General features: G+C 44.0%; 1 pseudogene; it reads left to right on the top strand.

Moving 5' to 3' along the window:
* The first annotated feature begins 2,525 nt into the window (after window positions 1-2,525).
* LOC136650602 (5S ribosomal RNA) lies at window positions 2,526-2,642 on the top strand (annotated as a pseudogene).
* The last annotated feature ends 2,440 nt before the right edge of the window (window positions 2,643-5,082 follow it).

Genomic DNA, 5,082 nt, shown 5'->3' on the forward strand with positions numbered 1-5,082 from the left:
GGACTGACAATCAGCCTGAAGAAAACACAGGTCATGGTTCAGGATGTGGACTCACCTCCCTGCATTACAATCTCTGAGCATGAACTGGAGGTTGTCCATGACTTTGTGTACCTTGGCTCAACGATCTCCGACACTCTTTCTCTCGATACCGAGCTAAACAAGCGCATCGGTAAAGCAGCTACCACGTTTTCCAGACTCACAAAGAGAGTCTGGTCCAACAAGAAGCTGACGGAACATACCAAGATCCAGGTCTACAGAGCTTGCGTCCTGAGTACACTTCTGTACTGCAGCGAGTCATGGACTCTTCGCTCACAACAGGAGAGGAAACTGAGCGCTTTCCACATGCGCTGCCTCCGACGCATCCTCGGCATCACCTGGCAGGACAAAGTTCCAAACAACACAGTTCTGGAACGTGCTGGAATCCCTAGCATGTATTCACTGCTGAAACAGAGACGCCTGCGTTGGCTTGGTCATGTCGTGAGAATGGATGATGGCCGGATCCCAAAGGATCTCCTCTATGGAGAACTCGTGCAAGGAAAGTGCCCTACATGTAGACCACAGCTGCGATACAAGGACATCTGCAAGAGGGATCTGAAGGCCTTAGGGATGGACCTCAACAAGTGGGAAACCCTGGCCTCTGAGCGGCCCGCTTGGAGGCAGGCTGTGCAGCATGGCCTTTCCCAGTTTGAAGAGACACTTTGCCAACAGTCTGAGGCTAAGAGGCAAAGAAGGAAGGCCCATGTGGAAGGGATTGTCACTCCCGGATTGGCCTTTTCAGCCACACTAGACGCTGTGCCAGAACCACCTTTCAGAGCGCGATACCATAGTCTTTCGAGACTGAAGGTTGCCAATACAATATACCAGTAGATCCCAAACTTTTTTGCCTGGAGGTTCCCTTGGCCTACTGGGCCATTAGCCACAGCTCTCCATTAGGCCTACAATTCTATACATTTTAAAGGGAGGCTGGCTTTTCATGTGGATTCCATGGCTCCTCTGGTTGGTTTCATGGCTCACAGTTTGGGAACCACAGCTTTATAGAAACACATGCAGCAGGGAAGTCTAACTCCAAACCCCAAGTGCATGACAGCCCAATCCTGAGCTGCATGGTGCACAGGGCTGCAGTGGGGCTGCAAATGGTGATCCACCAGTGCTAGCCCAGAGCCAGCCGGTGCTGACTTAGCACTGGCGCTGGACCAGTGCTGAGGGCTGCGGACATGCTTTACAGCACATTGCGACAATCACTGCCAGCGGAGTGTTGGTGGTGTGAGGTCAGGATTGGGCTCTAAATTGTTTAAAGCTGGGGGTAAATCCCATCCAACACAATGGGACTTACCTGTGAATAGAAGTGCCTAGGACTGCACTGTAAGCCACCTTGAGCATCTCTGTTTAGTAATACAAAGGCAAGATATTTAAAACAAAGATGAAAATATGTGAATGCAGTTGAAGGTACCCAAACTTGGTTTCCAAAGAGGGAGAGGGTTAAACCAAAGGCTTTGTGGAAAAACTGGACCATGTTTACCTGTACAACAGAAAGCAAAGGGAATTAAAAGTGCTTAACTTTGCTTGGATCAAGCCCCCTGTTATAGAGCATGTGTCCTTACCAACGAAAAGCAGAATTGGGTCTTTTGCCAAAGCCATCAGCATTTTTATTGGCTTTTTATTCAAAATTGCATGGTGTGTGCTTGCCAAACTGGACACTGCTCTATTCGACAGAGTTCTGACTCATTTGCTTTACTGGAAGGTCTGTGAATAATTCCTTGTAGATTTAGAGACAAAAACGTCGTAACTGATTTTTTTTTAAAAAAGACCTGAAGCTGGAAGGCTATGCTGTGCTAGGATCAGATTGAAGCTATAAATCACAAACTTGGCTATTTTAATGGTACATTAATGGTCTCATGTACTTCATAATCTCCAACCTTGAGCACTGTGCACAAAAAAAGCAGGTTTAAAATCCAGTTCTAGCAAATATAGCAGAGAGTGTGTCTGTATCACAATTTATACAGGCCAACACCCATTTAAAAGTTAGACCTATTCTTGGGTATATTTGGGCTGCTGATTCTAAATATGGCATTGGTTTTGCCCTATCACATCTAGTTTGGGAGAAACTGCATAGCCTCCTTAGTGAATGGTTCAAGCAGCTTCCTCATGAGGATGTCTATGCCTACACCCCAAGTTCATATAAAACCACTATAAATTTTGGAGAAAAAAAGTTTTTCTGGTCCCTCAATTTCTCAGGCCTGTTATTTTCAGATTCCATTGCATCTTAAATAATACGAGAGACCTGCTGCAAAAACTGGACCAGCAATTTCATATTGATATGGGAATGTTACCCTCCCTTGCCTTTTGGCTCCTGGTGGTATAGACTCCTCCTTAGTCCATTCCCTCTCCCCATATTCATTCTCAAGTTGTTGTGCTGTATATTCCTACCGAGGAGCAAACTCCATTGAATACACTGTGGAATATTTAAATACGTAGGGCAGGGATTTTCAGACTCTCAGGGAGAGTTTGAACCACAGTAAGTTCTAGGCAGCAACTGTTACCCTGCACATGCCCGATCTCGTCTGATCTCGGAAGCTAAGCAGGGTCAGGCCTGGTTAGTACTTGGATGGGAGACCGCCTGGGAATATTGGGTGCTGTAGGCTTATACCATAGTCTTTCGAGACTGAAGGTTGCCAACAAAGTTCTTGTGGGGGCAGGGGGGAGGCAGTGATGCGATCCCCAGGATGGTGTCACTAAGGGGGCTGCAGGGACTGGGATGCACTCACCAGTGCAGGGAGCCCTACGCGAGTGTCTGCTGGGCTCCCCAGGTCTTGAAAAGTGAATGCACAGCAATCACGCTCCACTTCTGCAAAACCGGGAATGGAGTGCGATCACTGCGCTTTCACTTTTCAAGACTTGGGGGGCCCTGCATAAGGGTCTCCCCGCACCCCCGGGAGGCTACTGCAAGGACTGGTAAGTAAATGCCAGTCCCTGCAGCCCCCTTGGCAACGCGATCCTGGGGATCGTGTCTCTGCCTTCTCCCCATCCCTGCCTCTTAAGGGGAAAGTGGCCAGGGCCCGCAGGCTGGGGTGTTGCGACACCCCAGTTTGAAAAGCCCTGATGAAGGAGTTTGCACTGCTCTGCTCTTTTCTCTGGCTTTCTCCTCTTCCCCTGGTTCCATATTCCCATCTTTGCATCCTTGGGTCTTCTCCTTTCCTAGGTCATCCTTCTTCAACCTACCCTTCCTCATAGCTTTAGTCTGCTATGCTCTATTAAACTGACTGTAGGCTTCAACATGCTGCATTCTTTGGTGACGTTGGGCAGCTCAACCCATCACTAGTGATAGTAGTGATCATGGCACCACTGAATCCTTCAGGCAGCAATCCTGGGAGTAAGCCCCATTGAATGCAATGGGACATTTTTGAGTAGACATAACTAGGATTGTGCTGTAAGTGTAATACATTATTGTCTTTAAAAGAAGGGATAATAATATTTTAATCATTGTATATAAAATTGTAACAGCTAAGTGCTTTTAATCTGTATATGTTTTAAATTGCTTCAAGTGATTTATTTTAGAGTGGCAATTTATGCACTTCTAAAAAAAATACAGGTGCCTTTGCATCCATATATATAATGTGATAATATGCATCACAATATAATCAGTATCAATATCAATATAATGCTACTGCATGTGTTGAAATAAGTAAAATATAACCATCAAGTTTTTAGCACAAAATGGCTGCAACCAGATCTCATTAGCTCCTGTAACTGTGGTGTTTCATATTTATATATTTGGGCTAGAATTCCACTTGGTGAAAGACAGTTTTGTTTTCTCCATGTAATTGAAAACAAGGACACAAAACCCATCCACTGTAATACAGCGATAATGTGATGTACTAATCTAGTTGCTTAGTATATGATACGAAGCTAGTCGGCGAAGCCCTGCCTTTGAAATATGATTTAAAACAGAATTTATAATGTTGTGGAATTACATAAAACTGTGTGAAATTGTGCAGATAATCATTTAAATCTCTCTACATGGAAAGATAATTGCTCCCGAAATTAACTGTACCTGGGGTTCATTCATTTGGTCATGGCTAGTTTCTTATATAGAGATGATTTGATATTAGAGCTAATTAAGATCAGGTCAGAGTTGCTGAAGGTCAGAGATTAATGCGCAGGATCATTGAAATGATAATTATAAACAGATTAGGAAGCTACGGTCTTTTATAAAGGGTTATTAGATAATTACTGTGAGAGTGTACGGCTTACTGTAATAATGGATTATCGACTACTTACAGCGTTTTAAGGGTGAGAGTATATTACTTCCTCAAGGACTAAGAGGAATAATGTTGCTGGAAATCGGTGCTTGGTAAATAAAAAATCATACTGATGGCATTTCATTTTTCCTCTAGTGATTTTCTCTCTATATTCACTATGGGCTCTGTCCTTTTGCTTTGGTGATGAGAATGTTTAGGCTACCAGAAGCTCCTCGTATGATTATTCTGTGTTGGGTTCCTCCTTTTTCAACTTTAAATGGTGGGTAGAAATTAAAATGTACAGTGGTGATGTTTCTGGATGCTCTGATCTAGATGAAGGGACTGGATAATAAAGTAGGGGACAGAGATTGGGAGGACCAGAACAGAATGTCAATTAAGAAATCCCCAATCAAAAAGGACATCATAGTGCCAGCAAAGGTAGGGAAAGGGGAAACTAAAATGATCAAGGTGCATAAGCACCTTCCCTGTATGAAAAGTATGGAAAGGTGACTGCATTTGAGGCTCTTGGTTTAGAAAAAGGATGGCTACAAGGAGACATGACAGAGGTCTGATAATATTGTGAGGCTGAGAATATTCTTTTTAATTCTATACCATTCAACTGGGACTCTTCCCGTGCAGCTGGATCACATAAAATGTCATTAATTTATTAACATCATTACTGTGAGATACGGTAGTGGCCACTAGCTTACTTGGCTTTAAAAGGAGATAAGAAAAAGGCCAAATCAAACCTCCATGTATAAACACAGTATACCTCCATGTAGCAGATGCTGAGGAATTCACAGCAGACGGGTTCACCAACATCTTCTTATCTTGCTTGTGAATT

This window comes from Tiliqua scincoides, chromosome 4 (genome assembly GCF_035046505.1).
Source record: "Tiliqua scincoides isolate rTilSci1 chromosome 4, rTilSci1.hap2, whole genome shotgun sequence".
Lineage (NCBI taxonomy): Eukaryota > Metazoa > Chordata > Lepidosauria > Squamata > Scincidae > Tiliqua > Tiliqua scincoides.